This window comes from Pinus tabuliformis, chromosome 5_2 (genome assembly GCF_031772625.1).
Source record: "Pinus tabuliformis cultivar Carrire ecotype Pingquan chromosome 5_2, CPIR1, whole genome shotgun sequence".
Lineage (NCBI taxonomy): Eukaryota > Viridiplantae > Streptophyta > Pinopsida > Pinales > Pinaceae > Pinus > Pinus tabuliformis.
In genome coordinates this window covers 845,773,157-845,797,486 of record NC_142306.1, presented here as the reverse complement: position 1 = coordinate 845,797,486, position 24,330 = coordinate 845,773,157, and positions in this window count along the sequence as shown.

Sequence of the window (24,330 nt, the reverse complement as noted above, 5' to 3'; positions counted from 1 at the left end):
GAGTAGATGGACTTATTGGGCCAAGCACAAGCAGAAATCAATAAGGCCAAAACACTACTGGGAAACAGACCTGAACAGGCCAACAGAATGATAGACTTCCTGAACAGGCAGGAAAAGGAGGAACTGGTAGCCATAGGCATTCCCAATAGAACAGAGGTTGTCCTCACTACCAAGAAGGTACTAACTCTCAGGAACTATGTGCAAACTGTGGAGAGGAAGTGCTATGAGATACAAGCAGATGTGGAGGAATACAAAGTCAAGATGACAGTGCTGCAAGCAAAAGGCCTGCCCAGCCTCCTAAGTGGTGGAGGAAGACTGATCTCCCGGGATCAATTTGCCAACAGAATGGCAACCTACATTGAGAATCAGATCACTGCATCTGGCAGTACATCTGAACAAACAGGGCCTCCCTCAGGACAGAGCTTATATGAGAAACTTGAGGGCCTCTTCTTTATTGAAAATGAGGTAAATCATCTTTTTGAAACTCCTCCTAATTTTTACAGGTATACAGAGGCTGATGAAACTTTAATAAAAATTCGGAGACATCAGATGCCTAAGGAAGATTGGTGGCAAGCAATGCTTCAAATCTTGCCACGGTAGCCTCAGTTGCTCGGTCCCTGCCCTCTCCAGCTCACCACAAGACAAAAAGCACAAAAAGGCTAGCATTTAAGGCAGCTGAAAGGTGACTCAGCACATGGACAATGACGGCTAGCCCAAAGGATAAGAAAAAACGCATGTCTTTGACAGCGTATCCTCAGCCGACTCCAACTGCCACCAAGTCAACAGTCTCTGACCATTTTTGACAGCTAAGGGACTAGAAAGTTATTACAGCATTAACTTTCTCAGCTACTACACTCCAGTAGTTGGCATGGCATTAATGGAGCATTTTCTCTTCATTCAGATATTTTCTTATGTAAACTTTGTATATATACTCCCCTTAGTAACGCATAAGGGGTTGGTAATTTTCACTCTAAGGCAAATGTACTGTACACTTTCAGAATTGTCTAATACAAAGAGCTAGATCAGCTCAGTGATTTCCTGGAACTTTGATGTCTTGCTGATGACTTAAGTGCTGTTGCAGAATTCTTGTGCTGTCTGGTGGAACAATAGGTTTTCTTAATCTCGGTTTTGTCTTCTTATGTTATTTCATATTCATGTTTTAATCAAATCTAGCAATAGAGAAAAGGGATAGTACAGGACATGTTTCATCACACCCTGTGCTCAATCTTTTATTGCTGTAAATGTTTTCTTCGGAATTAACTATGGACATGAATTCTTAAATGCTCATGTTTTATTTAATTCTATAATGTGAATGTTGTCTAGAAATTCTTCACTGCTTCCAGATAACACTCTCACTTCTTTATCATATCAGTTTATTGAAAGATCCTTAACTGCCTTTCATGAATTTAACACATCACACTTAAACACAATTTCAAAGCATTATTTCTCAAACAGTTATCCAGCTCTGCAGCTTCACTACTGTATCAACATAGCACACCAAACCAAAGGACCACTGACTCCATTGCCCAATGATATATAACATTCTAGTGAGAGCATACACATCTTGACTGAAACATTCTCCAACCAAATACAAAAACAAATCTTGAACATCATAGCTAGCCTAAAATTTATACACAAAACGAGCTAAACCTTAAAAGAGAGAGCCCTCTCTGATTGCAGTTTGGCTAGAAGCTGCAATCCAAAGATTGGTTAGTGGTTACCTCGGCCGTATTCCCTTAGGAGTCATAGGGAACAACCTGGGTGTTAAGATAATTGGCGACTCCACTGGGGAACTTCCTCAGGATTTTCTAATTTCTGTTTATCTCTTGAAAGCTGCTTCATTCACTTTGGTGCTAGCTTTGGAAAATACACAGTAACTCCAAAATCTTGTCTGGCCTCTGTAGACACAAAATATCCTGCAAAATACCAAAAAGAAGTTTAGAAGCTGGCTCCTAAAAGGAAAACCAGACATACTAGGTCAAACCCTGACCCAGATCCACCAGCTGTTTTTGAAAATCCTAATACAATCCCTAGGATCATCAGGAAGCAGCAGGGACAACAAACTCTTGCTGATTCAAGTCCTGAGACAGTTCATCCAAACCCTATTCCAACTCCAATCAAGGTTCTATTTCGATCTACCCTTGATTCCCCCAGTTCCCCCTCTACATCTCAAAGCCCTCCTTTCACACCTTCATCCACTGCACATATTCCCTTGACGAACACTCTAGTTTCTACGGGTCCCATCAACCCTGTTATACCCATCATCCCTATTATCCCGTTTATCCCTATCAATCCCATATACCCTGCAAATATGGCCAATAGGTATGAACCTTTGCAGTTACCTGCTAATGCTGCAGCTCTACCCCAGGACTATCAATCCAAGATCTCGTATTTTGACTCCACTGGCCCTTTCACAGCTATTCAGCATGCCAAAAAGATGCAAGGCCATTTTGAGAACTATGAAATAGATGATGACAGTGTGAGAATGAGGATGTTTGTGCAAAGTCTGACCGGGGATGTAAGAACTTGATTCAGATCCCTAAATGCAAATTCCATCACAACTCCTGATGAGCTTTACCAAGCCTTTACTAACAGATGGGAGAAAAAGAAAGATCCCCTTCACATACTTGGTGAATATGACACAATCAGAAGAGGTCCTCAAGAGACCGTTTTGGAGTATTGTGCAAGATTCAACAATGTATATAATGCAATACCACAAAATTTAAGACCTCCTCCTGACTTAGCCTTGTACAAATTTCCTGATGGTTTTGACCCTGATATGGCCTATCAGCTGAAGGAAAGAGCCCCTGAAACCCTTGCAGATGCCCAAAAGGTTGCTTTGACAGTGGAAGCTAACCTGATTGCCAAAAGGAACAGAGCAAGGTTGGAAAAAAGAACCACCTTCAAAGAAGAACCCTCAGCTTTTGATCAAAAGCTGGATGCAATACTCACTGGTATGAAGATATTGGGTGATAGAGTGGAATCAGTTGAAAGAAAATCATCATGGGAAGCACCACAGAATAACCCTACTAGGAGTCCAAATTTTAGGAGAACTCAAAACCCAAACATGGGCAGGGCAAGTTCTGATCCAGACATAAGACCCCCTTTCCAAGAAAACTATGCTGAGACTTCTACATCTAGTGAACCCAATGAAGATCCTCACATAAATTTAATGGGTTTGGATGGTGAAAGTCAAGTCTTTTTAACATAAGAAGATCATGAGGATGATGAAATCAAACTGTTCCAAACCAAATCAGGTGAATCATTTGACTTTAAACAAGGCTATGACACAGCTGTTTATGAAGTCCATAAACAATACAAGCTAAGGAGCAGAACTGTGAATGTAACTCAGCCTGAAAAGATAAAAGATAACCAGCAGCCCAAAAGAGGCATAGTCATAGAGCCTAATGACAAAACAAATTCACCTGCAAAAGAAGTAACTATTGAAGAAGTTACTGAACCATTTTTCTTAAAACAACAGCCCACAGCTACACCAGCCTTGCACCTTAATCCAAGTGTCATTCCTCAGGAGATGAGCAAGAAGGACAAGCCCCAAGATCAAAATAAAAATCAAGAAGAGGAGTTAGTGAACAAGGAAAGGACTGTCATACATAACCCTAAGACCCAATTTGAAAAACCCTTTGACCTAGAAACTGAGATTGGCAAATTGAAGGTAGCAATTCCTCTTTCAGAACTAGCTAAGCATGACATTTATAAACAACAAATCAAGAAGTCCCTTCAACTCACCAACAGCAAAGATGATGTCAATGTGTTGGATGACACCCCAGAATTACTGTTTGGCCTAGAAGTGGATGGAAAAACAGTAGTCACAGGGATCTTACCTTTTTATGTCAGCTTACACATTCATGATAAAATATTACATAATGCAATGTTTGACTCAGGTGCCTCTCACAACCTCATGCCAAAAGCAGTCATGGAAAGATTGAATCTAGATATAACAAGACCCTATAAGGACCTATTTTCCTTTGACTCCAGCCAAGTCAAGTGCTTAGGCCTAATAAAAGATCTATGTGTGTCTCTTGTCCAGTACCCAAATAAAACAATTCTAATGGATGTTGTAGTTGCTGATATCCCACCCAAGTATGGGATGCTGTTATCAATGTCATGGGGGGCTAAACTCCAAGGTTCCCTGCAATTAGACATGTCATATGCCACAATCTCTGTTTTTGGGCAACCGAAAAGACTATACAGAGAAACACTCATGAAATACATGGTCAGCAGTGAAGAAAAGCCTCAAAAATTCCCCATATATGCTGTCCATTCAGACATAGACTCATATATTCTCTTCAATGACAATACAACTCTCTCAAATAATGATGTTGAAACCAAGACGCTCATACAAGAGGAAGACACTAATGAACAAACTGCTACCCAAGAAACAAGGGTTCAACCATCATTAAACAAAGCTGCTGCCCTAGAAATCAAATTGATCCAATCAAGTAATAAGACTGTCCTACAAGACGAACTAAATGAAAAATCAGAACTTCAACTTGCATTTCCAGCACACAAAGAGGTCATTAAGTCCCCCCTGGAACAAGAAATCCTATGGTTCCTTGAATTTGATGGCGCAGTCAACAAATTAGGGGCAGGAGCTGGAGTTTGGATACACAATAAAGAAAACAGTCATGCACAAGGCAGAGCCTATAGATTAAACTTCAGATGTACTAATAACATGGCAGAATATGAAGCTCTTTTACTAGGCCTCAAGCTAGTAAAGTCCTTACAAGGTACAAGGGTTTCAATCATGGGAGATTCAAATTTAGTCATCCAACAAGTGAAGGGAAATTTTGTCACCAATGACAAAAGATTGAGGTCTTATAGGTCTGCTGTTGCTGAAATACTAAACTCCTTCTCTGAATTCCAAATCACCAAAATTTCTAGGACCCATAATCTTCATGCTCATAGTTTGGCCACATTTGCAAGTACCTGCAAATTACCTTTGGAACCTAACAATTGTTTTACAGCTGAGATAAAACACAGACCCTCCATTCCAAACAATGTTAAAGATTGGCAAGTATTTGAGGATGATACACAAATAAACAATTTTTTAACTTTGCAACAAGAATTTGCAGGATTAAATATTGACACTGAGAGAGCAAGTCAATCACAACTACAGTTTGAACAGACTAACCACCCAATATCACCTAGAACAGCAAAACAAATGCTACATCCAACCATTTTCAACAAAGAAAACATACAACAAATTCAACAAGCCAGCTATGAAGATGTGCCTGTTACAGAGGCTGAAATCATAGAGCTGAAAGACAATTTTCTTCCAACAGGCCTAACTCCATTAGAGGACATCTTTGATTCAAATGATATCCCTAGAAAGCCAAAAATGCAACCCTTAAATGCAGCCATTGAAGAATGCAACATTGGTACCATTGACAAGCCCAAAATAATAAAGTTATCTGCATCTTTACCTCCTGATCAAAAACCCAAATACATAGACCTTTTCAAAGAATTCTAGGATGTCTTTGCATGGGGTTATGAGGATCTAAAGTCCTATGATACCTCTGTTATCCAGCATACTATCCCTCTCAAGCCTAATCAAAAGCCATTCAAGCAAAAATTAAGAAGGATCAATCCTATGCTCCTTCCTTCAATTGAAAAAGAACTGCAAAAAATGTTTAAAGCTGGCATCATAGCACCAATCAGGTTTTCTGATTGGATTTCAAATTTGGTCCCTACAAGAAAGAAAACTGGCGAAATAAGGCTTTGTGTGGATCTAAGAAATCTGAATCAAGTGTCCCTCAAAGATAATTATCCATTGCCCAAGATGGATCACATTCTCCAAAGAGTGGTAGGAGCCTCAAGGATCTCACTACTTGATGGGTTCTCAGGCTTTAATCAAATCCTAGTACACCCTGATTATCAGGACAAAACTGCATTTACAACCCCATGGGGAACTTTCAAATATGTAAAAATGCCTTTTGGATTGAAAAATGCAGGGGCAAAATTTCAAAGAGCAATGGATATTGCTTTTGCCAAGGAGATTCATGACTTTCTAGTCATTTACTTAGATGACCTCACACCTTTCTCAAAATCTGACCAAGAACATTTGAAACACTTGAGGCAGATCTTCCTAACATGTAGGAAATATAGAATTTCCTTAAATCCCAAGAAGTCTCTATTTGGTTTGGAAGAAGGTAAGCTGTTAGGACATATCATTTCAAAGGATGGCATAAGAATTGACCCAGATAGGATACAAGCTATCTTACAAATGCCCCACCCAAGAAACATCAAAGAATTGCAAGCATTCTTGGGAAAAATCAACTTCTTGAGAAGGTTTATCCCAAACTTAGCAGAACTGATCAGATTACTGAATAATATGCTAAAGAAAGATTCAAAAGTGAAATGGACAGTTGAAGCAAATCAGGCCTTTGAAGGTATAAAATTGGCCCTTACCCAAACCCCAGTCTTAACAAATCCTCAATTTGATAGAGAGTTCATCATTTTCTCTTTTGCCTCCCAGCATACTATTGCTGCTGTTTTGTTACAGAAAGATGACCAAGGAAATGAAAAGCCCATTTCTTTTTTCAGTAGAGCTCTTAGAGATGCACCTCTGAAATATCAAATCATGGAAAAGCAAGCTTATGCTTTGGTCAAGGCCATTAAAGAATTTAGGATTTACATCCTTTATTCCCATGTTATAGCTTATGTACCAAGTCCCATAGTGAAAGACATTCTCACCCAAGAAAACTTAGAGGGTAGAAGAGGAAAATGGATTGCCAACATCTTGGAATTTTATATTGAAATAAAACCTACAAAACTGATAAAAGGGAAAGGTTTGGCTAAATTAATGACAGAAGCAAACTTCCAAGCCTTAGACATCAACCAGCTGGACAATGAACTGGAGCTGGCGACTCCAAAGACCAATGTAGCCTTTGAACAATCCCCTTGGTACTCTGATATACGTTATGTATTACAAAACCTGTGTGCTCCACCAGGATTGTCCAGAACTAAGTGTAGGTTCCTAAAAATGAAAGCCTCAAGATTTTGTGTTATGGATGGTAATTTGATTTGGAAAAACCATGAAGGGATATTGCTGAACTGCTTAATTGAAACTGAAACTGACAATATCATGAAAGAATTTCATGCAGGGGACTGTGGTGGACACTTGTATTGGAAGTCCACTGTGGACAAAATACTGAGGGCTGGTTACTATTGGCCCACTGTTTTCTCTGATGTCAAGAAATTCACCACCTCATGTCACAAATGCCAAGTGTTTGAGGGAAAGAGAAAGTTACTACCACTTCCCTTAAGGCCTATTGCAACAGAGAGACCTTTTCAACAATGGGGCTTGGATTTCATTGGGGAAATTCATCCCTCATCCTCAGGCCAGCACAGATGGATTCTAACAACTACAGACTATTTCACTAAGTGGATTGAAGCTGCCCCATGCAGACAAGCAAATGATTCAATGATCATCCAGTTCTTGGAGAATAACATATTGGCTAGATTTGGTTGTCCTGACAAAATAATAACAGACAATGCTGCCGCTTTTAGATCCAAGAAGATGGTAAACTTCTGCCACAAATTTCATATTACTTTGGGCCATTCTACTGCATACTATCCCCAAGGTAATGGTCTGGCTGAATCATCAAATAAAAGCCTAGTAAACATCATAAAGAAAGTGTTAGAAGAAAATAAGAAGAACTGGCATAAGAAGCTTGTGAATGCCTTATGGGCAGATAGACTAACAACCAAGAGATCAATTGGGACCAGCCCATATGAGTTAGTTTATGGATTAGAAGCCAAATTCCCTTCATCACTAGGGGTTCCTGTTATGAAACTACTTCAAGAAAGTCAAGCTGAACCAAATGATATGCAGAGAAGGATAAATCAAATCATATGTCTGCAGCAAACTAGAGATCAAGTCTACAACAGAGTTCAAGTTTTACAAGAAAAATTAAAGAAGGCCTTTGACAGAAGAACTAAGGCAGAAGATTTCAGCATTGGAGACAAAGTCCTCAAGTGGGATTCAAGAAGAGAAGATAAGGGTAAGCATGGAAAATTTGACTCCCTTTGGAGAGGGCCCTTTGTCATACAAGCAATACAGGGAAATAACACTTACTTTTTAGAAAACTTGGAGGGCACTGATTTAGGTGAAGGTCCTGTGAATGGCAGGATGCTAAAGCACTATTTTGACTACCATCCATGAATGCAACCTAATTTTCCCTTGTACATAATCAGCTGTATATATTTCTTTCAGCAGATAAATAGTTCAGTTTGAAAAGCCACTATAAATAAATAGAAAAGGGGGCTTTACAGGCCAGAAAGTCCACAGAGGTAATAGCTTCTAGTTTTGATATGCAAAGAGAGACTTCCCAAATTTTGGCAAGAACAGATCAAGGGCCAAGGCATTCTGACTTGCTGTTCTTGGTCTTTCAAGAAGAAAAACCATCCCCAAGTGGAGCCACTGTTAGCTACCTATACCAATAGGTTTCATATTTCATGATTGGCAAAGAAAGGTCCAAATATGCTCTGCTTTGGTGATGCAAAGATCCCATATTTCCAAGAGAAAACAATGTGTGTACATAGCTTGATGTGGACTCAATTTTGATGGATGGTCCAACAGCCTAATCTGGATCATGCCATGTTTTAAATTTTCAGTTGTAGAATAGAGAAAGAAGTCTGTCCAAACTGTTTAATCTTGGCAGACCAATAGCTTAGGTAGAGAATTAAGGTTCCCAACTGCTTAATCTGGGACCTTGGAAGCAATAAGGGTAGCATTAGATAGAAAATCAAAAGAGAAAGCCAAAGAAAATAAAAGGCACACAAGGGTCTGCAAGTTTAAGTGCACCCTCCAAGAAGAAACAAAAAATGCTAGGCAAGTAGATGGGTAGGCAGATGGGGTTGCAGAATTGTCATTCCTTACAATTGAATGTGTGCTAACCTATTCACAAAACAAAATCAATGGATTGAGAAGGTCTTCTTCTCCTTCAGGTTGCAGCAAAGCAAAGAAGCATCTCTAACTTCCCAATTTTCCCCTTTCCCATTCATTACTAACATCCCCTCATCTGTTGAGATTCATGAGAAGATCTGAGGTTTTATAGTGGTTCTTATTCCTTTAAAAGCCACATTTCCTGTGTAAAAATTCTTTTCATTTTGATCTACTCCCTAAACTAAGTGATTTTCAAATAAACTTAGTGATATCACTCCTCCTTTACCCTTTTGCATCCATATTAACCCCTGACTTCTACTATCTAAATCCCCTATGTCACCCTTCCCCCTACTATTATAACACCATGGTGTCTAAATCCCCAACATTGTATAAATATCTTCCCTTTTAGCACTATAGCTAAATAAGTTTGTTAAGGGAGACTTTTGTCCACCAGGGACTGTGGTCAACCCTGTCATGGGATTGCTCTAACCTCTAGTTGGGAGCAATAACCTCCCACATAAACCCCCTTCCCTCTTCTTAAAACCCACTTTTTAACCCTCTTTCCCCCCTTATATTAACCCTGCCCCGAAAAAACCCACAAAAACCATAAACCTAAAGTTCTCCGCCCAAAGTATTAATTTGAATATTTAATATGCCGGCGGGACTCCCCAACATGCACGATCCGTTGGGAGACCCACCAGCCGTCCATCGTCTGCCACCCCCGATCCGACGGTGGGCAGGTATTTTCAGATCTGGATCCGCCGACCTTTAGCGTCTGGGGAACGATGGTTTTCCGCCCCGTACAAGGGATGCGTGGCAGGCGGTGGGGTTGTTCGGAGCCCCCCTCCCCGATACCGCCTTTGTCCAAAGGTGGTGCGGGGAACCCGCTTACCACCATCCCGTTACCACCTCCCCCTTATGTCATCCATACGTCATCATGACGTAGCACCATCTTCCGCCCCTGCGCCGCGTGGCCCTCCACGTAGCCCTACCACCTTATCCGCCCGCCACCGTGTCCGGCCACGCTGGCCTACACCTCAGCAGCCACGTCACCCTCCGTACCCGGGACCGCCATGACGTCATGCTGACGTCATCGGCGGAAAGGCGCCAATTACTCATTCTTTCCAAATTCGTCGTTAAAAGTCACGGTTTAGGCCGTTTTATGTCATTTTCGAGCGAAGAAGACATAGCCGTTGCTGCTGGTTCACTGCCAAAACGCCTCCGGACCTCCAAATTCAAATTTGCAACCGTACCAACTCATCAACTCAGCTACATTCAGCCTTCACAGTTCGGCCCGCAGGCTTTCTAAGTGTTTTATCCAGGTATTCACTGTAATTCTCCCATTTCCCCCATGCTTACCATTTCTCTGCAAATTTACCATTAAAACACTTGTCAAATTCCAAATTAAGCTCTGTCTACTGCCTAAAAGTGAGCTAAGGTAACCTACATTACCCCCAGAACCATAATTCAACACTGAAACAGTCAATTCGCGGGCCAAAGCTGTGAAATTCATCCTCGAGGTGCCTGGCATTGTCCCCTTTTGCCGGGTGTGGACCAGCTGCAGCTTTTCACTTAAGTAATCCCACATACCCTGTGCATTTTACCCCTAGCAATTCACAATCCCTGTGAATTTACCAAAAAACTGCAGAAGCAAGCCTGCCTTTCCACTGTGAAAAACATTTTCAAACATTGTCTACAGTGAGTGTATCACTTAAGCTCTGAGGAACCTTGCTACCCATTGCACTCACCTTGTTCAAAATCAGATTATACAATGGCTACCCCTGCACCATCAGCCCTCAGTGTTGCTCCACTAAATCCACCAAACAAAGACCTGGAGTCCTTGCCTCTTGCTGATAGGGACTATCTCATTGAAGACTTTGTGGGTAACAGGGACTTCTTGCAGACCTACAGGTAGTTAAGGGAGGACTATTTAAATGGCAAGGACACATATGGGATATGGGAATCAAATCTGCCATACTACTGTCTGCCCTCTGTCAATGTTTTTCCCGAGGTCATTCGCCTTTGTGCTGAAAACTATGATGTGCAGCAAAGAGCTATTAAGTCTCCATCTGGGAGCATCCTCTTTCACATCAATCCTGAAACCATCAACAAGATGCTCCACTTTGATCAAACTGAGCTGCTGTTCCCATTTTCCATGAATTATCTGCTGGACACTAGTGCCAAGATGACTAGTGAGGAGATCCAGAAGGTCACCAAGACATTTATGAGACCTGAATGCCAGCCTGCAGGGCCACCTCCCTACTTGGATGTCTTTTTCACTGAGGTAGGCAGACTGTTGCTAGACATGATTGCTTATGTGTTGGGGTACAGAACCAGTGAACATGTGGATGAAACAATGCTGGTATTGCTAGCTGTTTACAGCCCAGGCCAACCGCCTGCCCGCAAATATAACTTTGCCAAGTTCATAGCTAACAAGATTCATGATCAGTTAAGCAAAGTGGACAGACAAGGTGTCTTCAAGTACTCGGCCTATATTTACCATCTTTTCATGTACTATCGGTCCGAAGTATTTCCTTGCTACATCAAAAAGCTGGATTATAGAGGGGAAAGAAGATCTATGATCTTCTGGACATCTGTCTATCACAAAGTCTCAAATTCACCCTATTCTTACTGTGAATTTATTGACCAATTTGTATACCCTGTATCTTGCCTATTGATGAGGTCCCCTCCTCCCAGAATATCAACTGAGATACAGAAAGCTCTGCAGCTTTCCAAGAAGTATAAAATAGGTGATTGGTACCTATATGAGGATCACACAATCATCAGAGTTTATGGCTGTGAGCTCTGTCCATACATACTCCCAAAGTATGTGCCTATGAGGATATTTGCCTTGGAATATTATAGGTAGTTGATTCAGTCTGACCTCACCACTTCCACAGCTCCAGAAAGAAAGCCCATCTCTAGTTCAAGCGTCACTTGGGCCCCTTCATCATGAATAAAAAAGAAGGATGGGAAGATGCTGACCTCATCCTCAAAGACAAATACAAGTTATCATATAGTTTTCGGTGGGTCCCTTATGATCCTGAAGGCTTCATCACTGCTAGGAGAGTCAAGTACAGGCTAATAGGCTATAAGCATTGCAAATATCCCCACATAGAAAAATATGCCAACCAGCAAGAGTGGCAGCATGATACTTTAATTGAAAAATTAACTGAAGAAGAGACAATGCTGAAGAATGTCAAGGAACTTGAAAAGACTCTTGACCTAGATTCTGTGCAGCAGGTACCCTTCAAACGGCCTCACTCAGCAGGAGAAGGGACCTCGGCCACAAGGACTGTACCAGCCACACAGGCACCCTCTACAACAACACCGGCTACAGACAAAGGGAAAGGGATAATGGGTGCTGAAGAAGAAACCGTGAAAGAAAAGCCTGCCCCTTCAGGTGAGAAGCAACCAGAGCAGCAACCAGGGCAGCAACCACAACAACAACAAGGGCAAACTGTCCTTCCACAGACTGAGCTACCAGCAGCTCCAACAATGCTAACTCCACCCCCTCAAACTGAGCCATTGACTGCCCCAATTTTGCAGACCCCAGCACATGAGGAAAGGGGTACAAAAAGAGATAGAGAAGAGTCCACTCCCATTAGTGGATCCTCCCAGCAACCAGAAGCCAAAAGGCAAAGGGTAGACTCCCTAGAGGTAGAAGACATCACTGAAGATGTCTTAGACATAGCAAGGAAATACAAAGAAGGCAGTCAGCATACAGGTACAAGCTCCTTTCAGCAGGAGCAAGGTTTACAACATGGTTTGGAGGTGTCCTCCTCTTCCCAGCAGAGCAAGAAGCCCAAGAGCACTAAGGCTTCTTTCAAACAAATAAAGGCTCAGAATGATCTGCTGAGGGTAGAGGTCTATAAACAATTTCTAGATGCAACACCAGTACAAAAGGAGAGGCTAATGTCAGTATATGACATTCAAGAGGAAAAAATGATCCTCAGCCATTTCAAGCCTAAAGTGCCCCATCCAAAATCAGCAGCAGATTATGTGAAGACAAGGGTGGAGGTCCTAGCCAGAGACATACATCCCATGGACCAGATTGAACTCCACAAACAGACTGGAGAAATCGTCTATGCAACCTTGGTGGAGAAGGAAACCATGGCCCATGAACTGAAAGAGTCACTCAAAAATACCAACACTCAGTTGGATTTTGAGAGAATGTCCTCCCTGGCGAAAGATAACAGAATAAAGTCACTTGAGGACATCATAATTGATCTAGGGCATGATCCTAGTGACCCAAAGGGTGTAAGGGCCCTAATGAAGAAAAAGGAGGATGACCTCAATGCCTTAAAAAAGAGGTTAAAGCTACAGCCTACAGAGCATCCTCAGACAACAGAGCTACAGAAAGAAAAGCAGATCGATGACCAGCTGGACCTCATAATGCAGCTAAACCAGAGGGTCCTTGACTTGGAGAAAGAGCTTGAAGGGACATTACAAGACAAACAGGGAGAATCCACATCCCAAGCTCCTCCAACTTCTTCAGCAACAGCAACAACTACAGGGGCAGCAGTGGCCCCCACAACAGAAGCAGCGGCAACAACAACAGCTCCAGATTCTAGCAAAAGCGTAGAAGAATTAACTAAAGCCATCAAGGAAATGGAGCTCCAGGCAAATGAAATAAAGAAGGCCAAGGAAAAATTGGCAGAGCTGGATGCCAAGTATGACAAATCAAAAGTGACTGTGGCAGAGCAAAGCAGAGAGATAAAGGCCCTAAAAGAAAAAATAAAGGCCTTAGAGAAAGAGCTGAATCTAGAGACTGCCATGGCCGACATAAAAAGGATTCTTTGGGCCAAAATTGGCCAATCCATCACTCAACAATGGAGGTCAATAAAAGCAATACATGAGCAGATGGACTTATTGGGCCAAGCACAAGCAGAAATCAATAAGGCCAAAACACTACTGGGAAACAGACCTGAACAGGCCAACAGAATGATAGACTTCCTGAACAGGTAGGAAAAGGAGGAACTGGCAGCCATAGGCATTCCCAACAGAACAGAGGCTGTCCTCACTGCCAAGAAGGTACTAACTCTCAGGAACTATGTGCAAACTGTGGAGAGGAAGTGCTATGAGATACAAGCAGATGTGGAGGAATACAAAGTCAAGATGGCAGTGCTGCAAGCAAAAGGCCTGCCCAGCCTCCTAAGTGGTGCAGGAAGACTGATCTCCCGGGATCAATTTGCCAACAGAATGGCAACCTACATTGAGAATCAGATCACTGCATCTGGCAGTACATCAAAACAAACAGGGCCTCCCTCAGGACAGAGCTTATATGAGAAACTTGAGGGCCTCTTCTTTATTGAAAATGAGGTAAATCATCTTTTTGAAACTCCTCCTAATTTTACAGGTATACAGAGGCCGATGAAACTTTAATAAAAATTCGGAGACATCAGATGCCTAAGGAAGATTGGTGGCAAGCAATGCTTCAAATCTTGCCACGGTAGCCTCAGTTGCTCGGCCCCTGCCCTCTCCAGCTCACCACAAGACAAAAAGCAGAAAAAGGCTAGCATTTAAGGCAGCTGAAAGGTGACTCAGCACATGGACAACGACGGCTAGCCCAAAGGATAAGAAAAAACGCATGTCTTTGACAACGTATCCTCAGCCGACTCCAACTGCCACCAAGTCAACAGTCCCTGACCATTTTTGACAGCTAAGGGACTAGAAAGTTATTACAGCATTAACTTTCTCAGCTACTACACTCCAGCAGTTGGCATGGAATTAATGGAGCATTTACTCTTCATTCAGATATTTTCTTATGTAAACTTTGTATATATACTCCCCTTAGTAACGCATAAGGGGTTGGTAATTTTCACTCTAAGGCAAATGTACTGTACACTTTCAGAATTGTCTAATACAAAGAGCTAGATCAGCTCAGTGATTTCCTGGAACTTTGATGTCTTGCTGATGACTTAAGTGTTGTTGCAGAATTCTTGTGCTGTCTGGTGGAATAATAGATTTTCTTAATCTCTGTTTTGTCTTCTTATGTTATTTCATATTCATGTTTTAATCAAATCTAGCAATAGAGAAAAGGGATAGTACAGGACATGTTTCATCACACCCTGTGCTCAATCTTTTATTGCTGTAAATGTTTTCTTCGGAATTAACTATGGACATGAATTCTTAAATGCTCATGTTTTATTTAATTCTATAATGTGAATGTTGTCTAGAAATTCTTCACTGCTTCCAGATAACACTCTCACTTCTTTATCATATCAGTTTATTGAAAGATCCTTAACTGCCTTTCATGAACTGAACACATCACACTTAAACACAATTTCAAAGCATTATTTCTCAAACAGTTATCCAGCTCTGCAGCTTCACTACTGTATCAACATAGCACACCAAACCAAAGGACCACTGACTCCATTGCCCAATGATATATAACATTCTAGTGAGAGCATACACATCTTGACTGAAACATTCTCCAACCAAATACAAAAACAAATCTTCAACATCATAGCTAGCCTAAAATTTATACACAAACCGAGCTAAACCTTAAAAGAGAGAGCCCTCTTTGATTGCAGTTTGGCTAGAAGCTGCAATCCAAAGATTGGTTAGTGGTTACCCCGGCCGTATTCCCTTGGGAGTCATAGGGAACAACCTGGGTGTTAACAGGCGACAACATACATGATGGAGACCCAGTTCCAGTGGAATACATCACAACCCACTTTTCTGGACAGATGGTTCATTGTGGTGTCAATCAGCTGAAAGATTTTCCTTAAACTACCTATCCTGTAGACTTGATCATTCGTAACTTGGAATTTGGTTAGATCCTACCACCATTCTCTAAGAATATCCTTCGTGGGAGTCACAAATCTAGTGAGCCATCGAGTGTTGAAGGTTTCCTCCTTCTCAGGAAAAATATAGTAACCATTAATGTCCACAAAGGTGATAGTTGTGAGCAAAGCCCCCATGTGATCCCTTATTGTCCATAAATTTGTGTCTACATTCTGTATGATCTAGTCGATCATCTCAGCACATGGAAAAATTGGAGGGTGTGACGATACTTTGTGCAACTTTGATCTCTTCAGATTTAGGTACACTACAAAATCCTCCTATGTCTCTAGTATATCTGGTTTGGAGAACTCTTTGTAGACATCATACTAGGACAGCCTCATGTTCTTTATGATGTTGCATGTTGTGTCCCTGAAGATGGGGGGTTACTTGTATTGATGGATCTCTTGTGAATTGCTCCCAGATCCTTTGCGAGCAAACTTTGTTTTTGGGGGTGCCATATCATCTTCAAAAGAGGAGATTGAGATACAGTCAAGATCTAAGTCACCTAGCATATTGAACAGACAATATCACGATGAGGGAGATTGCATAACTATGAAAAAGAGTGCCAAAAAAGAAACTACAGTTTCTTAGAGATGGAAAGGAAACTTTCTTGATAGGTCACAAGGGTTGCAGGTCACAGAGGTCATGTGGGACAAGGGTGCGACCTGGCGACTAGTTAGGCTAAGTATTATTTTGTGAAGTTGCAGCCTTGATCAAGTCGAATAGGTTGTCCAATTTGGGTAGGTTGCACAACTTATGCCAGTTGCACTGGTCATGTAGGTCGGAGGTCGCATAGGTCGTAGGATTTTTCCTGTCACGGCCTTAGGTCATGCAACTTGCATATTAGGCAGTTTGATACGATGAGTGTGGATTTAGAGGGTCTTTAGAGCTCTCCCAGGGAATAGGGCTTGGTCTTGCAGAGATAGTGGGTTAGATGAGGACCAGAAATGGGCATGAGAAAAGTCGAGGGAGGCCCATGAAACTTGAGAAACATTCAGTCAAGACTGGTAATTGAAATGGGTTAAACCGTGGATAAATCCCCCCCTAGGTAAGGAATTTGTAGGGTCATGGCTGAGGAGGATGACACCTGGAAGAAAAAAATGATTGTAGGGGGAGCAGAAAGGTCACCTATCTAGAGACGTTGTGCGTGTCACCAAGTTGCAGAGACTCCCTTCCTTTCATGCGACCAAAACGAGCATTACAAATGAGAGGTTTAGGGCCAATATTTATAGTTTTGGTTACACGTGTAGAGGTCGCATGGATCACATGGGGTGATTTTGGGTAGTGTGCAACCTTTGAGACCTTTAAGACCAAAGGGGTCACTAGGTCGCATTGGTCGTGCGGTCGCATGGCTTGGGTCCTGAAAGTCTGCGACCTTTGCAACTGTGCGACCCCATGTCGCTAGGTCACATGAGTGACATAGGTCCTACAACAAGGCGATGACACCTCTACGACCTTTGCAACTTCACAATTTAGTGGTTTCATAATCACATTGGTCACACAGGTCACACATTTCACTAAGCTAACTCATGTGACCTATGCAACTCCACTTTTTGGCGAGGTCACATGGGTCACACCAATCACAAGAGAGGAATTAGTCGCATCATGGTGCTACGACTAGATAACTTAGACTTGGCTAAGGAATTAGCTTGGATAATGACCGAGCGAGTTAGGTGCTTTTGTGGCTGTTGGTTTTTCCAGCTTCTGAGCAGATTCTAAGGATGGGTGAAAGCTACTGAAAAGGTAAAGGGTCTCCGAAATTTTGAAGTGTTGGAAATTTTGGAGGGGTTCTTGCAGCGGCTAAAACAAATGGTGATTCACTGTTAGAACTCTAGGATCTGAAGTCGTCTCATGGCTTGGCTTAAGGTGGACCTCAAAAAGTGTTACGTCATAGGATTGCGGGTCCTGCTGATGATTTCGAGTCTCTCCTTAACATTGGTCAATTGACTCAAACTATTAAATTTTTTGCCTTTAACACACACAAAATGGTATCATTTTCTTCTGGTTCCAGGGGAAGGGAAGTTGAAGAAATGATACAAGATTTATGGATTTTCAGTATAATAGTTACGGTACTCTGGTGTTGCTTCACTACCAACGAGCCTTAATAGTACCTCGATGGAGTCATTACGTAGAAATCACAAACTTTGCTCTACTGACAAGGAGCCTAGACAGTACCCTGGTGGAGTAGTTTCTTTGCCTCTTTGCACAAGAAGCCTTTCTTAGTACTTTATCCATTATTAGTTAATTGATGTGCTCATTGGAATTTATTCATATGTGCTTATTTGCACTTATTTATATTGCTATGTAAGCCTGGGCGGACGAGGGATCCTGACTTATTTGACTTGCAAATAGGTTGTTTTTGGTTTTTCAGAGACCTTATTTTATTCCAGAAATATATATGTGCCCAAAATTTTTCTTCACCTTCATCCACCCTTGAGTCAACGGGTTAGCTAGAACATCGCACAATTCAAGCCAAATTAACAACTGGGATAGGATGGCATGAGATAGGTGGATTGTGGATGACATAGAGTTCCCCACTATAGTAAGTTTCAAATTCTATCTTGGTCATAGCTTAAGATTCGGTCAAAAGGTGATTCTAGAGAGAAACCATCTTAGCCAAAGTGCAAGGCCACTTCAACCTTGGGTCGACATCCTAAACTCTTTATTCAAGGTGAAGCAAAATTCAAAATAGAACTAAAAAGACAAACTAATGGGAAAGGAAAATAAAAGGAAACTATAATACAAGGTGTGTTAGTAGCCATGGGGACTGCTAGGTGAAGTAGAATTTCTGATCTTGGCCGTTCATAGGAAGGGGTTCAACCCACCCTTCCAACATTTGCAACTTATAGGTGTGCTGGTCAATTTTCTCTTTGACTTGGAAAGGACTGACCCATAAGGCTTGGAACTTGGTGTGCTTACCTGATCCAAAGTAATTTTCTCATGGACGTGTTAAAGAATTTCATGCATAAATTGTAGCTTAATATAGAAAACTTAATGTGCAAATGAGAGAAGAGGAGAAAACACATAAAGCATGAAAGAAGACAAAAATACTTGATAAAGGAGTTCGTTCGACTTGGACTATGTCTCTAGGCTTTGCTCGATCAATGGGGAGGCCTTCATTCATTAAGTGGCATGAGAAAGAAGAGTACAAGCATCAATTACAAAAAGGAGTTGTATACCTCCAAACTGAAAAATGGCCAAAAAATGTAGAACTCTGATGGAGAAATGGACAGTTCCATTGAGTTCATGGCATCAAGAGGTGCTGAAATCATATAAAATTTGTCAAATTCTGACAAAGTGAAATTTCACCCCTCCTGCAAAATTCTGCCTCAAACTACGTGCACTGCCTTCCTCCACTGGGTGCATTGAAAAACTATGTTTAAGTATAACATGGGTGGCAGATTTCTCAATGAATTTTTTTATAGTGTGTTGGTTGGAGATTTTTTTAATAGGGAGGAGGTCAGGTGGTCAAACCTCGCCTCCTCCTTTTCAAATACAATGAATCTCTTTAAAATTTAAACAACCTTTTTTTTTAAACTATGGGTTGGGTCAGGCTCGCCTTGGGCGGCCCACCCACCATACCCATCTCACCATGGCTATGCATTAGTTGCATTCCTTTAGCATGGTTGGGTTCATGCCCCAAGGGCTGGCCCACCACCCAACTCCCTTGTTAATTGCGCCATGGTTTCCGTGGTTGAGGGACCTGTGGACCCATGGTGTGGGGTGGCAGGGTCATGGTTGCCCACCCCGATTTGCTTACATAGTTCCGTGGGAGGGGCTGGGGGTCATGGCCTACCCCACCACTAATATAATATTATTATGTGGTATGCATAAGGGGTGGCGGGGTTGGTGGCCCGCCACCCTTTTTTTTATATTTCTTTCTGTTAATAAAACAAAAGTGTGCCTTTTTGGAAATTTGGTTTTTGACCAAAGGGGTATTTTTAAATAGGCAACAGTTTCATCCGGAATTTGGCCGGAGTTGGTTGGATTTCATCCAATGGAAAAAGTCCAAATTGTGACTTCATTAATCCTACCCAATCATCAAAAAATCAACCCAACTTTAACTGCCTCTATCTTCTTCATCCGGACTCAGATTGGAGTGTCGTTCACATCGTTGGAATCAGGGTGATGAGCATTTCAATTTGATGTCAAGTTCATCGCCTTTCCACCACTTTTAATTTTTAGCTTTTTCCATGCCACTGTGTTTGGAGATCCACCTAGATCAATCCTTCCCATTGAGGAGCTTTTGGACCACCAAAAGCTTTATCAATCAATTGGTAAGTGAGGTAAATGTTCCCTCACTCTTTCTTCTTCCAGCCATTTTTCCTTGCTAGGGTGCATCCCCTTGAAACCAACTCGAAGGTATTCCATGTCTCCCTATCATGAAGTCTTGGTTCTTCTATCAAGGATGATGTCTTCAAGTAACTCATCGAGATACTCTAGTGCAAAGTCATCAACTATACGGACTGTGCCCACCTCTTTGGTGTCCATGATCAATGGTAGCTCATACAGCTTTAAGTTCTCCACATTCACTACGGAGTACATTTGCATATATATCGACAAATCGAGATGAAAGGCATTGTTTCCAATCTTCTCCAAGATGGTGAATAGACCATGCCGGATTGGCCGCAACTTCTTCCCTTCTCCCTTCATCGTACCCTTGCTGATATGGAACCACACTTTGTCGCCCACTTGAAATTGATGGTCAACTCGGTGTTCGTCATGTCGAGCCTTGTAACGGGTTTGACTTTTCTCCAACTGCCCTTGTACTACTTGGTGAATGAACTAGATCCATTGAATGAACTATTGTGCTTTGTCCATGTTATCACGTCCACTAGAGTCATCTTCCCTTCCTAAGACCATATCAAAAGGGTCTTTTGGTAGGTAGCCAAAACATGTCTCAAATGGTGAACGATGTGTAGATGAGTGCATTGTTCGATTGTAGGAATGCTACACATATGGAAGATACCCATCCCACAACTTAGGATGTTTCCCACAATAGCCTCACAACAAGTGTGCCACAGTGCAGTTGACAACCTCTATCTATTCGTCAGTCTATGGATGAAATGTTGTGCTTCCTTTCAACTTGGTGTCCATCATCTTCCACAAGCTGGTCCAAAACTCTCCAAGAATGAAAGAGTCCCAATCTGACACAATCAATGTGGGCAACCCAAAATGAACCCAAACATGCTGAAAGAAAAGATGAGTAGTCTGCCCTGCAGTGATCTGCTTTTTACAAGGACTAAAACGGTCAACGATGACATACAAATAGTAGTTACTTTTCCTAGACAAAGGAAAACCTCCTAGAAAATCCATCGACATAATTTCCCATGGATGACTCAGAATAGAGAGTGGTGTGTATAGCCCGAGTTTTCAATTAGAGGGCTTTGAAACAGAACACATCACACAACCCTTTACATAGCGAGTCACAATGTTCTTCATATGAGGCCAAAAACAAAATCTTTGTACATGACACAAAGTTTTTTCAATACCAAAATGACCAAACACAAGGGAGGTGTGGGCCTCTCGGATTACATGTACCCTTTCTCCTATGGGTATGCATAATTTGCCAAGGTGATACAATAGTTTCCCCTGCAAGTGATAGTTTTCCACCTATGAACCATGGGTTAGTTTTCCATAAATATCCTTAAAGTCATCATAGTTAGCATATTGTTCAGCATAACTTTCAAAAGATAGTGAAGCATTATGCAAAATAACAAAACCAGAAATAGGAGGGCGAGATAGCATATCAACCACTTTGTTGCTAGTGCTACTTTATTACCAGATGAGACTGCTACAAAAAACCCATCCACCTAAAATGACGAGATTGCTACAACTTGGTCTCTAATTGAAGATACTACAAGCGCTGATGATCTGTATGGACGATGGTCTCCTTGCCGATTAGGTAGTGTTTCCACTTTTTCACACTCTGGACCAAGGCATATAATTCCTTGTCATAAGTGAGATAGTTTATCACAGCTTGAGAGAACTTCTCTGAATGGTAACATATCGACTTCTTTTGTTGCATCAATACATCTCCCATGGCATATCCACTGGCGTTTGTTTCAATCTTGAATGGCTATTGGAGATCTTGTAAGGCCAAGACCGGTGCGGTGCTGATGTTTTCTTTCAATGTTTTGAAGGACTTCTATTGCTTTCCTCCCCATTGAAAGACTTGCTTTGTAGTTGTCAATGTGTGTAAAGGTGTTGTAATAATAGAGAAATTGGTAATAAATCTCCTCCAATACTGTACTGCACCCAAAAAGTTGCAAACCTCGGTTACACTAGTAGGCTTAGGCCAATTTACAATTGCTTCAACTTTAGAAGGATCAACTTTTAGCTGACCATGATCAACAATATAACCTAGGTAAACCAAAGAGGTTTTCCCAAACTCATAGTTTGATAATTTTACGTAGATTTTTCCATTTTTCAATACATCAAACACTTTCTTCACATGACATACATGTTCATTCCAACTTTTACTAAAGATAATAATATCATCTAGATAGACAAGAATAAATTCGTCATTGAAAGCCCTAAAGAGATCATTCATGACCCTCATGAAAGTGGCTGAAGCATTGCAAAGTCCAAATGGCATCACCATCCATTCGAACAACCCCTATTTGGTCTTCAAGGTTGTTTTCCACACATCCTACTCTGCAATTCGGACTTGGTGATAACCACTATGAAAATCCAATTTGGTGAAATAGATAGCATTCTTTAACTAATCTAATAAGTCACCAATGCAGGGAAGAGGGTAATGATTCTTCACCATGATTTTGTTTAGTGCTCAATAATCAATGCACATCCTCCATGTGCCATCTTTCTTCGGCACTAAGACAATCGATGAGCCACATGGAGAAGTACTCAGTATGATGACTCCTTGGTTCAATAGTTCCTGCACTTGCTTTTTGATCTCCTCCATCTCAATGATCAACATCTTGTACATGCCAATATTAGGTAAAGGAGCGTCATGCTGCAAATGGATCTCATGTTGGATTTCCCTCTTTGGAGGTAATCCCCTTCGTTCCTAAAAATTATCATCATAGTTGTTGAAAATGCAACAAGATGATGGATCTTAGTGAAAAGAAGTCGCCTTCACTAATGTAGGAATTTACAGGGTAAGTTCCTCAGATAGAACACCAAAGGACACCACTCACAACCAGATCGTAGATCAATACACCAGTATTTTTGACGTGGTTAAAACCCTCAAAGAGGGAAACAGTCCACGGCCTGAGCCAACACAGCCACTTCAGGCAAATTTATTAATAAAAGAATGAAAATTTACATATGCTTCTCTCATGCACGGATTACCCTACAAATGACCCTCCATGCACTTTAAATAGAAATCATGGACCAATCGGGTGTCAAGCCACGGATCAAGTGTCGGTAATACTGAGGAGAGAATGAACCGTCGGATCACTACATATCGTGACCGTCGGATTGTAAGTTACAAAATGTACAACGGTAAAGAAACACGCTTTACCTAACTCTATACCTAACTCTATACTAGACCAAGTTGTACTTAACTATTTCCTATGTGTCGGAATATACTAACATCCCCCCTTAAGAACAACTTGGGATAGGATTGAAGGATTTGCAAATATGACACAATAGGAGAAGGAAGGAGGTGTTACACAGTAATTTGTCACTGCCATTCTGTCAGTCACCCTACTATGCCAAGAATTCACCAAAATCAAGTTCATGCCTTCTGAACTGGCCCAAAACCCCACTTTCCCAAAGTTTTGTTGATCAGCGGGTCTGTTTCCCGAATATCCGCGATGACTGGCGCCCCATAGTGTATTCTGTGCGCTGCCAGTGTGGAAGGACATCACTTTTCCACGCTGGTCGCCAGCGCGCCTTTCCCGTGTGCTTCCGCGCTGACATGACTATCCCAGTTATGTAGGCGCGGCGACAGCGCGACAGTTGCCTCATAATCCGCGCTGATCCAGTTTGGGCGAATTTGTTCAAACAACCAGCCTTCCAGATAACTTCAGGCTTGGTTGTTAGCTTTTTGAATATCGACTCCCTCCTATGGCATGTCTGTTCGACCCTTTGCAACCACTTCCCTTGAAGATAAGCTCATCCTTCCACCCTTTTAGGAGGCTCCTTCTCCTATATAAACTTCCACCATTACCATGAGCAGCTAGTTAGACATAGCTTGGAATAGCTTGGATTGTATAGAGCTTGTAGTGTTCAGATTGTTGCTACTATAGGTATTTGGTGTGCTAGGTGTGGAAGTGATTGATTGCTTAGGGAAGGTTGTTTTGTGTTGCTTGTGTGTGAGAGAGAGTTACTTGTCTTGGGAGAATCATTCCCAAAGGTGAATGCTTGAGATACTTGCTGACTGGCCCCTCCTGAGAAGGTTACCGATGTCAGAACACTTGGTTGTATTCTTCTCTATTCTGATTAATAATAGATGACTGCTATTATTGTTCCATTCTCATTTGTCTATGCAATGGTTAAATGTGAATTACATCTTTTCTGACCGATGTATGGTTGCTTTTATTAGATTTCATGCTTGTGTTTGTTTCCCCTTCATGTGTGCAGGTGTCTGTTCGCGGAGATCGCGAAGGATCGTGACCAGCTGAAGCGAAGGAGCGAAGGCAGCATCTCTTCGTCAAACAATAGCG